The 16,896-nt window shown below is 41.0% G+C and overlaps 1 protein-coding gene across 2 annotated transcripts in view; it reads left to right on the top strand.

The window, feature by feature from the left end:
* Positions 1-851: 851 nt before the first annotated feature.
* The window catches only part of LOC141154787 (neuronal PAS domain-containing protein 2-like), a 212,568-nt gene continuing 196,523 nt past the window's right edge, over positions 852-16,896 (top strand). The window contains exon 1 of one of the 2 annotated variants that reach the window (XM_073641197.1): positions 852-1,224. The gene's annotated coding sequence lies outside the window, so the exon portion shown is untranslated. The remainder of the gene's footprint in view (positions 1,225-16,896) is intronic. The other variant, XM_073641198.1, reaches the window with a different exon arrangement.

Raw genomic sequence — 16,896 nt, 5'->3', positions numbered from 1 at the left:
AAAAACAACAATAAGTAAAAATATTAAATAGAAAGAGATAATTTATAGAATATTTATAGAATATCTATGTATCTATAAAATAGATAAAAATAAAAAATATAATATATAAAATAATCTAACTATATCTATTTATTTATCTATCATCTATCTACCTACATATTTATCTATCTATAAATTATCTAAATATATAATAAAAATATATACCAGCAATCTATAAAATAATCTATCCAAATAACTATATATCTTTATCTAGCTGTTTATTTATCTATCTACATCTCTATTGTCTATATTTATCTATATATCACTATCATCTATCAGCTATCTATCATCTATCGCTCTCTTCTATCTATGGTTTATATATCTATCAATCATTTATATCTATCTCTATCATATGTCTATGTAACTACATATTTATTGCTATCATCTTTCTATGTAGCTATCATCTCTCTATATCATCCATTGCTATCATCTATTGCTATCTATCATCTATTATCTCTCTATATCATCTATATCTATCATCTCTCTAGCTCACATCTGTCTACATGTCCTTTATCTGTGTGCACATGTAGCAGGCTAGCACAGGCCAGTTGAGGCTGTGCTGGCCACACTGGAGCAGTTACACGGGCACTGGAGGACATGGTGGCAGGAGACGCTGGCAGAGGGCTGCCTGGGAGCCGGGCAGTGAGGGCTGCAGGCAGGAGGACCCGGCACTATGGCGGCAGCCCAGCCGGCTGCAGCTCTCCCCTCTCCGGTTGCTAATGATGTGACCTAGTTTCTGCTGTAGTAGTTGCTGCTCTGTGCTGCTCCAGCCTCTCACTCAGCCTCTCACTCCTCCATTCACTCCCTCTTCCCCACTCCACATACACAGAGGCCGGGGAGGAGGAGCAGGGCAGGCTGAGCTCAGCTACCAGTTACACAAGCAGCGCTGTCCTGCCGCCTCTGCCCTCCCTGCCCGGCTCTGGCACAGGTGATCACTACTTAGCAGTGGGGCAGTTTTGGGCGCCCCCTCTCTCCCACCCTCAGTTCTCTGGGATTATTCTGTGGCTTCTCCTCATTACTGGATACTTTTTGGGATACTGAATCATGATGACATGTTGAGATTGGGTTTTGTGGCTTGCTGGCTGTTGGAATTAATCATTGTCCTGGTACAAGGAGTCAGGATCAGCATTGTCCCAGGGTCCTGGCATGGCAGTGCCACTGACTGACTGCTCCCATTAACCCAGGGTAAGTGGCATACTGGAGGTTCTGTCATATCCCCATGGGTATTTGGGAAATGAGGGGGCAGATAATTCCAGAGGGGTCCAGAGGTTCCTGCTTCTTGCATCATTAATGATAGTAGAGGTGGACAGTAACTTCTGCTGCACAACTTCCACCTGCTGTTCTGAATGTATTGGTTGGTGCTGTGGGGATCCATCACTTCTGCTACAAAAGTTGTGTTTGGCTGAAACTTTTTTTAAAACTTTTTCTGACCTGTAATAGCACCAACTCTCTACAAGTCAATGGAGACAATGATAATGGGGCATTATTATAACATTGTCTCCTTTGGACATAAAAAAAAGTTGCCAAAAGGCGCATTGTGTGATCCAAGACGCGCAATACTGGAGTCGTCTATTGCTTATTAGCATGTAATGTTGCTTTTCCTGTTTCCATTGCATTGGCATTGCCAGGCTTATTATGCCCACAAACTAAACCATATATATGGAAGGGTGCGTCATTTAGTTATTACCCTGAGGGTCCCTCCACTAGCACTTTCATTGTGGGTCCTGAGTCTTTAAACCACCTTGACCCCATAACTTGGAAGATCCCACTCTTCATAGCTGCATGTTCATTGGCTTAGCCTACTTAAGCAGCGACTCTGGGGTCTCAGAGTCAGGACCTGCTTCAGTGGGGGCAGCAGTGAGGTTCCAGGGATCAGTTGTAAGTGGATTTCATCCCTTCACACTTTTTTGTATTTTACTCGATGGCAGAATATATCTTTAAGGGGACGGAATTCTGTGATTTCAGTTTTTTTTAGGTGTGTGTGTGTGGTTATATATGACGGATTAGTGACAGACATTATATCACCATGAAGCTTGATTACATCTACGTTTATTGGGAATTTTCCACTCCTCAACAAATCAGCACTTGCCTTTTTACGTGTCTTTGATGATTACTATTATTTTATTTTTTACCCTGATAAACACTCCTCTTCTTGGACTTCATCCCTGCATCCTGGCATTAAGATAAAGATTGCTTTAATTAGTAGAGCTGGTTACAGTTTATTACTAAACAGGCTGGATAAAAAAACAAGAAGAACGTTGGAAGAGATAGTTTCAGCCGCAGTCGGTATTGGGAAATAATTCTGTTCTACTTGGCTAATGTACCTGAGTTTAATTGCAGTGCCAACAAGCCAGGTCCCATAACTTGAAAGCAGAGTACAGAGGGCATATCGCAAATGCTTCATTTATTACATTCCCTGCCATTGTTGTTACAACTGTTTCTCAAGAAATTTTGTATTTTATTATAGTATAGTGTTTTCTGCTTTTTTTTTGTGAATAGGACAATTAAAGTACGAACAGATGTCAAGATCTTCAAGTAAAATCCTACATTTTATTTTGGGCTTATTCTACTTAGTTTCTAAAGAATAATAAATAACAATGATTTGGATTGAATAAATCAGGATGAAGGAAAGTTATAGTTCATGGGTAAAATATTGAAACAGAACTATTTTTGGTTCATATGATGGCATCCATATACAATGGGGGACATGATGAACAAGATACATAAAAGGTTTATCTACTTCAAGTCAAATTTCAGAATAATTCATCATATTATATTGGTTACCCATGAGATTGGTCTAGACCAGTGTTCCCCAACTAAGGTCCTCAAGATCCACCAACAGGTCATGTTTTCAGGATTTCCTTAGTATTGAACGTACAAAGACTCTATTGAAATAGAGGTAACTAGAATGTGTGTAAACATGAAAAAACCTCTAAAAAATATTTTATTCAAATTTTTCTTAAAAAACACCAAAAAACCCTTGTGATACACGAGTAAGAAGCTCCATGGTTATATCAAGAACCATCCAATATCCTTTAAGGACTATTTAGCATTGAATCAAAAAAAATGGAAGTAGATGACCACAAATGGGCCAGTAAAGTCTTAGACATGATAAATATTCATATACAATATAGACTTAAACCTGCCCTATCTCAAAAAGCCTCAACTGATACTGCCTGTCATGGAGGTTGGCACCCTAATATACGAGTTTGGCACCCCCATTCAACGGTGGCAGGCTATGCTGGTATATGCCCCGGCTGTGTTTAAATATCGTGCTCAATCATAGCCCCGTGAATCTCATACACCTACTTTCAATAATGTCCTCCCCACCCTATGTTGTCTCCTGTCTAAAAATTAGGACTGCGCATGCCCAGTTCCCCGGACACTAGAGGTTGCTTCGTCAGCGAGCAGAGCATATCCCTTTCTAAACCGGAAGTGACGTTTGCGTTCCATCGATGACCCGCAAGGAAATGGAGTTGGCTAGGCTCACGCCTGTATCCCATCGTCACTTCCGGAAATATCTCACTGCGTTCCAGGGTGAGGCGCAGAAGAAAATTGCTGCCTACACACCACCCTCTGGGTTCAACCTTGCGGCGATAAGAAAGGACTCCTCCGCCTATATTTTTTCTCTCAGGGCTTAATAACTATGATAAGAAATAACTCCCCAAAATCCAATTGTGGGGAAAATAGTATACTTATCAAGTATATTCATATATATAGAAACATACATATCAAGCCAACTAAGGACCAGGGAAGTTCTTGTCCCTACGGGGGACAACATATATAAAAGGGGGGAAGGAGAGTAGATTTTATAGATCCACTCAAGGAGATAAAATTAATCGATATGTAAATTTAATATATAGATAGTCATCCCCCAATAGAGAACCTCCAGCTTGGAGGTATAGAGAAGACATCCTTTCAGCAATATATCCTGATAACAGGACATGGGTGGAGGCAGGCCAAACCAGGTCAGACACTAACATGTGGACATATAGAGAACCATACCGTGGGGGTCTACAGGACGCATGTATAGGAAAGCTGCTCATTTAGCCCCTTAGGGGCCACAGATTTTAATCTAAAAATCCGTTTGGTTTCTTTTCTGAGGATTATCTTATTTATGTCACCCCCCCCCTTGTTTTTGGTCTTATGCGTTCAAACATAGTGAATGATATTTCTTTAAGTCGTCCACCATGTGTCCCATTCATATGACGTGCGATGGGGGTGTCACGCTTATTCCTAATGTCTCCTAAATGCTCACCCACCCATGCTCGTAACTCTCTAGTGGTTTTACCCACATAGTCCTTTGGACAAGTACATGTCGCTTTATACGCAACCCCCGATAATCTGCAGTTGTCAAAATCCCTCAAGGAGAAATGCCTGCCAGTAGTTGAGCTAGTAAAGGTTTTGCAAACATCCATCCACTCACATCTACTACAGCTACCACATCTGTAATACCCACAAGGATTTCTGTCTAGCCAAGTGCCTGGTTTGGTTGGTTTCTGATACAGGCTATGTACCAGGCGGTCACCAATAGATTTACCCCTTCTATATGTAATACTTGGGACAGGGGGGATTAGGTCCTTTACATTTGGGTCTGCTAACAAAACCCCCCAATGTTTTCTAAGAATTCCAGACACCCTCTCTGATTGATTATCAAAGGTGCCTATTATTTTTAGAATGTCCTTCCCCTGGGGTTTATCTTTTTTAGAATTTACAAGAAGTGGCCCTCTGCTCCTGACCAAGGCCTCCGAATAGGATCTATCCAGGACTTGGGACGGATATCCCCTTTCATGAAACCTGTTGTACAGATCTGTGGTCTGTTCTCTAAAAATGCAGATATTACTGCAATTTCTCCTCACACGTAAGAATTGGCTTTTTGGAATGCCACGCTTTAGAGCCTCGGGATGGTGGCTATCCCACTTCAGAAGGCTATTTGTTGCGGTCGGTTTACAATATGTACATGTACTGATCGATCCATCCTTCTCTTTCCTTAATCTCAAGTCAAGAAAGGCTATATTATCAATCTGGCATTCATATGTGAAGCTAAGTCCCAGTCCGTTGATATTAGTGGTACCAATGAACCGTTTAAACTCAGCCTCTGTTCCCGACCAGAATACCAAAATATCATCAATAAAGCGTGGCATTCCAAAAAGCCAATTATTACGTGTGAGGAGAAATTGCAGTAATATCGACATTTTTAGAGAACAGGCCACAGATCTGCACAACAGGTTTCATGAAAGGGGATATCCGTCCCAAGTCCTGGATAGATCCTATTCGGAGGCCTTGGTCAGGAGCAGAGGGCCACTTCTTGTAAATTCTAAAAAAGATAAACCCCAGGGGAAGGACATTTTGAGAATAATAGGCACCTTTGATAATCAATCAGAGAGGGTGTCTGGAATTCTTAGAAAACATTGGGGGTTTTGGTTTTAGACAGGAGACAACATAGGGTGGGGAGGACATTATTGGAAGTAGGTGTATGAGATCCACGGGGCTATGATTGAGCACGATATTTAAACACAGCCGGGGCATATACCAGCATAGCCTGCCACATCCTCCATTGAGCTGCATCTGTTTACATGACGTTCTGGAGTCCTGTACATTTGGCCTCCTGATGAAGCCACAGAAAGGGGAAACGCGTTGGGGTGAATTCCAGAATATGAGATAAGTCTGCCATCATGTTGCATTCTCTTTATTTATCGATTAGTATAGTATGAAAATTGTATTAGAGCAGGCAGTCACTCATTACCTGTTTAACTCACATTATCAGGGTCTAGCAGGGAAAGTGAGGGACAGCCACCGTTGAATGGGGGCGCCAAACTCGTATATTAGGGTGCCAACCTGCATGACAAGCAGTATCAGTTGAGGCTTTTTGAGATAGGGCAGTTTTAAGTCTATATTGTATATGAATATTTATCATGTCTAAGACTTTACTGGCCCATTTGTGGTCATCTACTTCCCTGTTTTTGATTCAATGCTAAATAGTCCTTAAAGGATATTGGATGGTTCTTGATATAACCATGGAGCTTCTTACTCATGTATCATAAGGGTTTTTTGGTGTTTTTTAAGAAAAATTTAAATAAAATATTTTTTTAGAGGTTTTTTTATGTTTCCTTAGTATTGCCCAGGTGATGGAATTATCACCTGGCCAATACTAAGGAAATCCTGAAAACATGATGGGGGCTCTTGAGGGACGAAGTTGGGGAACACTGGTCTAGACCATGCTAAAGCCCAGGTCTGCCATGGACTGTCCATCTAACGTGAAGTTTTGTTTTTTCCTATATTGGATTGATGTTCTCTTTCTCTTACACTTGTCATTTAGACATGTTAGAAGAGAACATTGATGAGGCTCTGTGACCTACGCCAAACCACTGGACTGATGAAGACATGGTGCTCCATAATGTGTCCTTCAAGCACTGTTCAGACCTCTTGATTATCCTGAATCTGAAAATTCAGTTATGGAAATCTCTAACCTGGCAAATTAGTTTTGGTGCCTTGGGTAGTTTTGCAGGGAAAATGCTACATTTCTTTCTTTGCAACTATCTGAACCAAAATACGCAATAACAATCTGCGCTGATTATCGCATTTTGCATTGTGTTTTTTTATGTATTTTTACCTGATCTGATACATTTTATGAGATTTCACACAGTGTTTTTTTAAAGTGAACATAACAGGTAATTCATGCTGCACAAATCACGGGCAGCATGAATCGTCCCCTGGCTGCACGATCTCTCCAGTGATCTGCGTCGCCTTTTCAGAGAACATTTCTATGGATCACAGCCGGAGAGGAGACTAATCTGGATTCACCGTGGGCCAGCTTCTCCCAGCGCTGTTCTAGGTGATTGACAGGTCTGTCCCTATGTGCACACAATGGAGAGTCCTGTCAATCACCTGCAGCGGATCTGAGAAGAGTCGGTTGGGGCGGCACCAGAATAGTCTCATCTGTGTCTATGGTCCCTAGCCAGATCTTCAATGTATATTTTTCCTAAAATACCAGAGTGTTTCAGAGAATAATAGACCTGTCTGCAACCTTGCAACCAGAGTGCGATTCATCCTGTTCAGAATGAGTCATCTGGTTCTATTTCAATGCATTTTTTTTGTGAAGAAACTCAGATTTTGTACTTAAAAATGAAATAATATTTTTGCCATGTATTTTTTCAGGCGCCCCATGGAACCCATAGGTATAAATGCACCAAAAATGTACAGTTCCACAGCATCTTTAACCTTATAGAAGACATGAGCTTTCATGAAATTACATCCACTTTGTTTTATTTGTTAAATAGTAGTTTTTCTGCACAAATAATGTAGCAGAAAAATTCTGCGTTTATGCTATGTGAGAACATGGCCTTAATAAGACTCTCTATTTTTTAACTTAGTGGCAGCCCCACTAAAGTTACTTTCTGATGTGCCACGTTTATTATATTTATTCTAACTCAGGGCCCATGGCCTTCCAGCTGTTGTGAGACTACAACTCCCAGCATGTCTGAGATGTCTCACAAAAGCTGGAGGGCCACTGTACCCTTCTATACATCCTGTATTTCGTCCACTTCTGCCTTGCAGTCTCCTTTTTTTCGCAAGCTCCGCTCCAGTCGTCATCTGCAGTTTGTGATCTGTTGGATCCCTCCATTGTTTGTTGGGTGATCCGTAAGTTCCTACTCAATGTAAGTCTATGAGAGGCAGAACGAGGCCAGAACGAGGCTGTCACAGGCTTACACTGAGAGCTTGTGACCGTTACATCTGACTTCCGGTCAGTCAGAAGTGGTGGTCACAAGATGGGGGCATGAGACCAGAGTGGCACAGGGAACAGCAGAAGACGGCGGGTGGTAAGTATAATATTAGGTGCAGGAACCTCACATTAGTAGCACCACTCCAGCGATGAAAATAATAAAAACACTGGAGTGGTGTTTTAAATGCTTCCCTTTAAATTTTTAGACCAGCAAAATACAACCCATTTATATATCTATATTAAGTATACATATATTTACTAAATAATTAAAAAAAACAATTTCTACTTTACTTAGGATCAGTGTATTTTTTTGTTTTTCATTTTGCATGAGAAATTATTGTTCTCCAGAGAATTTCTTATTATTCTATTTATGCTAATTAAATAATTGAAGATAATTTGGAGCAAAAAAAATACAAATTAGCAGGTAACACTTTCATGTAGATTTTATTCAAATTTCAAGAGCATTTTGTTCCCATTATCTCTCCCCTTTGTGAACGTCTGAAAAAAGTGTCAAATTAGAATTTCAGCTGTTTATTTTCTTTCTTTGCTCATTGAATCACTTAAGCTGTCAGATTTTGTGGATCCATAAAGACCTCTATAAAGACTACTCCCTCCTTAAAAAAAGTAAAATTATTTCTTTCTATTTGTTTTTTTTTTTAAGTTTCCAAGGACTACAAAGAAGTTCTGTGAAGTGGAAGCGTAAACTAGACAATAACTCCAGTAATAATATTTTAATAGAGGGATATTTTTCTCTTTTGTTCTATGACTTTTAGTCTGTATGCAGCAGACTGTGAGGCCCTGGTATGAGGTGGCATTAAAGGAGTCTGAACGTAATGGGCATGCCTCTTAGGTATGCAGTCTCTCTGCCCATAGCTTGGCATGACGCAGCAGGGTGTAACAGGCCATTCCTAAGGTGTGCTCTTCTTACCACAAACAAACTAAATAATAACCTATTCCTTTTGTCAGGTGGAGAATACCTGACATCCACACACTTCTGTGATGCAATTCCTTACTGAGAATGATAGGATAGAAACTTGGATGATATGTAAGAAGCAAACAAAGTTTTCTTTGTACCTGAGCCACCCTCAGCTGGTAGTGCTGTATGGCACTGGTTGGTACCTCTTATTTATTTTTTTCCTCCAGAAAACTTTTAATGAGGATCTGAGATTTCTTCTGACATATATAATTCTTCTACCTAAAAGTCTTGGGTAGAGATGAGCGAACCCGAACTGTAGAGTTAAGAGTTCATACCGAACAACTAGTATCCGGTGCTGAACTCCGAACACGGACTTATCCTGGAAATCCATTTTACAGTCCGGGAGGTCGAGGAGGAAAGAGAGAGAGAGATATTTTTCAGCTCCAAAGTTCGGGTCCCCATTGATTTATATGTGGTTTGGGTTCAGGTTCAAGTTTGGGTAGAGTTCTGGTACCCGAAGCGGACTTTGGACTAAAGTTCGATCGAACCCAATGAACACGGACTTCCACAGGTCCACTCATTCCTAGTCTTGGGTAAAAATCCATTGCAGTTCACTTTAATATAAAGTTCTCCCAAATGGGTTGGCCACTACATTTTTCTTGATGGCCTATCTGATCGGTGAGGGTGTGACACCCTGCTCCCCCGCCGATCAGCTGTTACCGGCATCGTTGACGTCCCGGTGTTCTCGAATGCTGCTGGAACATAGACGTTCTGTGATTTCTATAGTGGCCATTGTCTGATACTGCAGATCTATCCCCTATATTCATTTGAATTCAATATTGGATTGACTGCGGTCACTATGGTTTTGACTGAGCTGCTGTGTTTTGGCAGCATCCCAACAGCTAGACAGCAGGGGTGCTGGGTTTCGCACTGCTGTCGATCAGATATCTATGGCCTCATAGTAGTTGTCACAACACCTTTCAATATTCTGCATTATCATCTATATATTTTTATTAGAATTGTGCAAACAATTCACAGGACCCTGGTCCAGAAGTCAAAGTGGTAGTCCATGGCCCCTAAAGCAGAGCCCTGTGAACCTCCATGTAATTGCCAATATCCCCGACACCTCTTCTGATTAGTAGGCATGACGTGACATCAGCGGTGCCACATGTCACACACATGACGTTAACATAAATATTTGTTTTAGAAATACGTTTTATAAATAAAATAATTCTGATTTTTTAGGGGATCCATTGGCTCTACTGACATGTCTGATCTAGAATATGCTCATATTCCTCATAAAATTGTGGAGCATCTTTTGTTACCATATATACATTGTACTGTTCCTCTGTTATTCATCATGGAAATGTATATATGTATGTATGTATAAATAAATTGACTGTTGGGTGCTACTATTCCCCTTGTCTTTGAGACATGCTCCTATTCACGCTGACATAATTTTTGGACATGTCCCTATTCACTCTGATATCGTTTTTTGACATGTCCCTATTCACTCTGATATCGTTTTTGGACATGTCCCTATTCACTCTGATATCGTTTTTAGACATGTCCCTATTCACTCTGATATCGTTTTTGGACATGTCCCTATTCACTCTGACATGAGACTTTGCAGGGACAAATCCATGCAACGAGAGTAGTGGTAATGCCGAGTTTTCAACTTATTCACACTTGTCCAGGAGGAATAACGGCACAATGCGGAGTTCCCGAGAAGCTCCAACATTGTTATGCATAGGAATTACAAGTATTTATTAAAACAGATTTGTCAGCAGAGCGGACAGCTCTTTTTGTTGTACACAATTAGGCTAGGTGCAGACGGCTGTATGTTTACTCATCCGAGAGAATCAGACCGATTATGCAAATCACACTGCTCAGAGTGTGATCATAGTGTGATCCAATTCTCTCAGATGAAGAGAAGATGGAGAAAAAAATGTCTCCATCTTTTCCATTCTATCAGTCCATGGAAATCGGACTGCACTCAGATGTCATTCGAGTGCAGTCCGATGTTTTCTGAGCACTCATTGACTTGCATGGCCGAGTGCAATCCGAACATTGGATCAAACTTAGGCATGCTGTGATTTTTTCATGGATCGCCTTGGTCTCAGGAAAAAGTGGACATTCGCACGACCCCATAGCATAACATTGGTCCGAGTGTGATCTGATGCCTTGTCGGATCACACTCAGACTGATAATTTGGTTGCCTGCACAAGCCCTTAGAGACGCACATTGTTCCATTGTGAAGTATTAATATTGAGCAAAAACTACATATGAAAAAGCTACGACGTGCTCCCATGCAGAAATAGTACTGTAGCATGATAGTATAGCCAAACCCAGTGGGACCCAGAAATATATATTACAAGCAGAGCATACCTGTATTGTGCTTAGTTGTGATACAAACATAACCTAACAGAGACAGTCCATACAATTAGTAAATATCCTTTGTTATCTTTTAGATTACGGTATATGAACTATTTTATACATTACCTGGGAAACTGTAACAAAGCGAAATATATTCTGCTGCATGTCAGGAGAATTTTAGTAATAATGTCCTAATGAACTGTAACATAATCAAGTATAAGAATAAGACTAAGTTCACATAGCCTTATAAATTCGTCTAATTTTCTTCCAGAAAACAATGATTTTTCATCTGTATCGTCACCCATAAGACATCCATATTCCATTTATTTTTATACATCCGCAGTTAATAAAACTTACAAGACCAAATACAGTTTCCTATGTTAAAGGGGTTCTCCGAGAATGATATAAAATGTCCCTGATATAATTCAAACTGTAGCCTGTCTTATTCACGTGTAAGAACGGGCTGCAGACTGAAGACATCAGCTCCCGAGACCTTTGTCTCAACTGACAAGACCTGCATCACACATACCTCGGTCAGTCAGGAGCATGGCTGTAATATGTGAAGAAATATATTTGTTCCTCACTGATAACAATTGGAGTTATCTCCAGCTTCATCCTCCTCAATATTCATTTGTTTTTCAGTTGGGTGCAGTCAGTCTCTGTGCACTGCTATAAAGCTGTCAGACTGATGGAGGAGCATGAATCTGGAGATCTCCTCGCCAAGCACAGTATGAGCTAAAACATATTTCTTTACATATCATAGACGTGCTCACGGACGCTGACTAAGCTATGTGTGATACAGCTCTTGTAGGTGAAACACAGGTCTCGGGAGCTGTATGACTTCAGTCTGCAGCCCATACTGATATGTGACTAGGACGGGCTGTGGAGAACCCCTTTTATAATAGCAATGTATTACAAAATTCGGATGCTACGCAGTTGATCTGTATGCGTTCCGATTTTTTGGGTGCACCTATAGACTTCAATAGGTAAGTCTCATTGAAAATATGAACTAGAATAGCGCATACTGTGAATTGTTTCACGCAGACATTCGATCTGAGTGAAAACAGTGAACAGAACAGTCTACTATGTTGAATAACACTGGGCGAGTGCAGTCCATGTCAGGTCAATTTTTTAAACGGACAGCACTCGGACCGATAGTACCATCATGTGAATATACTTTTACCAAAATCATTTTCCAGTATTAAACATTACATTTTCTTGTAATGGAATACAATTCCAAGAAATGCATTGGATAGTATTTTAATAAACATCCTTAGGGTGCCTTGACACAAACTTATTTTTGGTGCTGCCTATGTAAAAATCAGAGCACACACGGACAGCACTCAGTCCACTGTTAGTCTATGTGCTAGTGCAGACAGTCCACTGTTAGTCTATGTGCTAGTGCAGACAGTCCACTGTTAGTCTATGTGCTAGTGCAGACAGTCCACTGTTAGTCTATGTGCTAGTGCAGACAGTCCACTGTTAGTCTATGTGCTAGTGCAGACAGTCCACTGTTAGTCTATGTGCTAGTGCAGACAGTCCACTGTTAGTCTATGTGCTAGTGCAGACAGTCCACTGTTAGTCTATGTGTTAGTGCAGACAGTCCACTGTTAGTCTATGTGCTAGTGCAGACAGTCCACTGTTAGTCTATGTGCTAGTGCAGACAGTCCTCTGTTAGTCTATGTGCTAGTGCAGACAGGCTACTTATCACATGGACCTCAGAACTGTGTGAAAAAAATTGCAGCATGGTCTAGTAACATTCATATAGATGGCAGCTCCATACAAAGCGGCACACGGAGCCAGTCACGTCTGGAGTTTGTGGCTTTAACTGGTCTAATAATTTCTGCCATGTTATGAACTTAGACAGACAGTGAATATTACCAACACATTTTCTGCAGAAAAAAGGGACATGTCCGATTTTAAGACAATTTGCGGATCAAAATTGCCTATTCAAATCAATGGGTCCATGAAAAGAAAGCAAGGCTTATGGATGTCATCCATACTGTACATCTCTTAAGCCACTGGATGGGGACAACTGCTCTACCTAGTATCATGTTTCAGTAATAGAGACCCGATACAATCATCATTATGAGGCATTAGAGGAGTTGTTTCAGCTGATGACCTCTTTCTCGAATAAAGTCAGCGGAGCAATCAGTAAATCTCTGCTGGTCTTATAACCTCCCCCCAGCGATCCCCTAATATATCTGCAGGAATCTCTTACCTAATCAGGCATATGGACATTGGACGTGATAATGAGACAAAATGAAACAGCGTTTTAATATTTGTAATTTACTTAGGGAACAGATCTACAAAGTGGCATACAGATGCATTTTCTGGTTCACTGGTCAATTCTCTAAAGGTAGAAGGCTCGCTGGTCATTTCTCTATAGGTAGAAGGCTCGCTGGTCATTTCTCTATAGGTAGAAGGCTCGCTGGTCATTTCTCTATAGGTACAAGGCTCGCTGGTCATTTCTCTATAGGTAGAAGGCTGGCTGGTCATATCTCTATAGGTAGAAGGCTCGCTGGTCATTTCTCTATAGGTAGAAGGCTCGCTGGTCATTTCTCTATAGGTAGAAGGCTCGCTGGTCATTTCTCTATAGGTAGAAGGCTCGCTGGTCATTTCTCTATAGGTACAAGGCTCGCTGGTCATTTCTCTATAGGTAGAAGGCTGGCTGGTCATATCTCTATAGGTACAAGGCTCGCTGGTCATTTCTCTATAGGTACAAGGCTCGCTGGTCATTTTTCTACAGATAGAAGGCTCGCTGGTCATATCTCTATAGGTAGAAGGCTCGCTGGTCATTTCTCTATAGGTAGAAGTCTCGCTGGTCATTTCTCTATAGGTAGAAGGCTCGCTGGTCATTTCTCTATAGGTAGAAGTCTAGCTGGTCATTTCTCTATGGGTACAAGGCTCGCTGGTCATTTCTCTATAGGTAGAAGGCTGGCTGGTCATATCTCTATAGGTAGAAGGCTCGCTGGTCATTTCTCTATAGGTAGAAGTCTCGCTGGTCATTTCTCTATAGGTACAAGGCTCGCTGGTCATTTCTCTATAGGTACAAGGCTCGCTGGTCATTTTTCTATAGATAGAAGGCTCGCTGGTCATATCTCTATAGGTAGAAGGCTCGCTGGTCATTTTTCTACAGATAGAAGGCTCGCTGGTCATATCTCTATAGGTAGAAGGCTCGCTGGTCATTTCTCTATAGGTAGAAGTCTCGCTGGTCATTTCTCTATAGGTAGAAGGCTCGCTGGTCATTTCTCTATAGGTACAAGGCTCGTTGGTCATTTTTCTATAGATAGAAGGCTCGCTGGTCATATCTCTATAGGTAGAAGGCTCGCTGGTCATTTCTCTATAGGTACAAGGCTCGCTGGTCATTTCTCTATAGGTACAAGGCTCGCTGGTCATTTTTCTACAGATAGAAGGCTCGCTGGTCATATCTCTATAGGTAGAAGGCTCGCTGGTCATTTCTCTATAGGTAGAAGTCTCGCTGGTCATTTCTCTATAGGTAGAAGGCTCGCTGGTCATTTCTCTATAGGTAGAAGTCTAGCTGGTCATTTCTCTATGGGTACAAGGCTCGCTGGTCATTTCTCTATAGGTAGAAGGCTGGCTGGTCATATCTCTATAGGTAGAAGGCTCGCTGGTCATTTCTCTATAGGTAGAAGTCTCGCTGGTCATTTCTCTATAGGTACAAGGCTCGCTGGTCATTTCTCTATAGGTACAAGGCTCGCTGGTCATTTTTCTATAGATAGAAGGCTCGCTGGTCATATCTCTATAGGTAGAAGGCTCGCTGGTCATTTTTCTACAGATAGAAGGCTCGCTGGTCATATCTCTATAGGTAGAAGGCTCGCTGGTCATTTCTCTATAGGTAGAAGTCTCGCTGGTCATTTCTCTATAGGTAGAAGGCTCGCTGGTCATTTCTCTATAGGTACAAGGCTCGTTGGTCATTTTTCTATAGATAGAAGGCTCGCTGGTCATATCTCTATAGGTAGAAGGCTCGCTGGTCATTTCTCTATAGGTACAAGGCTCGCTGGTCATTTCTCTATAGGTACAAGGCTCGTTGGTCATTTTTCTATAGATAGAAGGCTCGCTTGTCATTTCTCTATAGGTAGAAGTCTCGCTGGTCATTTCTCTATAGGTACAAGGCTCGCTGGTCATTTCTCTATAGGTACAAGGCTCGTTGGTCATTTTTCTATAGATAGAAGGCTCGCTGGTCATATCTCTATAGGTAGAAGGCTCGCTGGTCATTTCTCTATAGGTAGAAGGCTCGCTGGTCATTTCTCTATAGGTAGAAGGCTCGCTGGTCATTTCTCTATGGGTACAAGGCTCGCTGGTCATTTCTCTATAGGTAGAAGGCTCGCTGGTCATTTCTCTATAGGTAGAAGGCTCGCTGGTCATTTCTCTATGGGTACAAGGCTCGCTGGTCATTTCTCTATAGGTAGAAGGCTGGCTGGTCATATCTCTATAGGTAGAAGTCTCGCTGGTCATTTCTCTATAGGTAGAAGGCTCGCTGGTCATTTCTCTATAGGTAGAAGGCTCGCTGGTCATTTCTCTATAGGTAGAAGTCTCGCTGGTCATTTCTCTATAGGTACAAGGCTCGCTGGTCATTTCTCTATAGGTACAAGGCTCGCTGGTCATTTCTCTATAGGTAGAAGTCTCGCTGGTCATTTCTCTATAGGTACAAGGCTCGCTGGTCATTTCTCTATAGGTAGAAGTCTCGCTGGTCATTTCTCTATAGGTAGAAGTCTCGCTGGTCATTTCTCTATAGGTACAAGGCTCGCTGGTCATTTCTCTATAGGTACAAGGCTCGCTGGTCATTTCTCTATAGGTAGAAGTCTCGCTGGTCATTTCTCTATAGGTAGAAGGTTCGCTGGTCATTTCTCTATAGGTAGAAGGTTCGCTGGTCATATTTCTAGAGGTAGAAGGCTCTCTGATCATATCTCTATAGGTAGAAGGCTCGCTGGTCATATCACTATAGGTAAAAGGCTCGCTGGTCATTTCTCTTGCCGAAATCGGGGTCGGGGTGGACGCGGTCCGGCTTGTGGTATTATTCTATCGCTACTTGTAAGTTACTTTCATTCATGTGATAAATGCCAACTATGATATGATATACATATACTCTAGATGTACATTGGATCAGTTCTGATGACCCTTCTTTACAATTGATTTTGAATTGATCTTATTGCCCCTTTTTTCCCCCTGTATACATTGGTAGGCACATATTATTATATTTATATACAGATATCTGGATTTAGCATGTGTCCTCATATTATACTTTATACAATTTTGGGGTTAGGATTGATCTTATTTAAATGCACTTGCACTTTTTTATGTCTGCATATTGATTATTTATAATTATTGTCCATTTTGTGCATCTTCTTTGTAGTTGGCTATTAATCTATTCATTATATGTTTTACTTATTTTCATACACTATATTTATATACACTAGTATATTATTCATTATTCGTTTTTTTTTTTTCTTACATCCATTTCTCAGATGAATTGTACACCATCCGGATACACGCCCCTGTTTTTAGATGTTTTTAAGTTATTTTAATTGATGTAGGTAATCTGTTATTCGTTGTTGTCACCTGTTATCAATAAATCTACTATTATTCACCATATTTGACATCTGGGACTCTATGGTCGGTTTTCTTTTTCTCTCTTTTTCTATCCATTGATTTTTCCGATTGTCCCCTTTCGCCTATACTGGTCCTCCTATTTCGGCTGGTCTTTAACTTTATACACTCTAGGCATAATATATTTTACTTATTACTGCCGGATTTATATTTCTTTTTGGTTTTTCTTGTATTGTTCTATTATCATATCTCTATAGGTAGAAGGCTCGCT

This window comes from Phyllobates terribilis, unplaced genomic scaffold (assembly GCF_046119375.1).
Source record: "Phyllobates terribilis strain yellow unplaced genomic scaffold, ASM4611937v1 Scaffold_7__3_contigs__length_470593459, whole genome shotgun sequence".
NCBI lineage: Eukaryota > Metazoa > Chordata > Amphibia > Anura > Dendrobatidae > Phyllobates > Phyllobates terribilis.
Note: the sequence above shows the minus strand (reverse complement) of the source record. Positions and strands in the feature narration are given on the sequence as shown.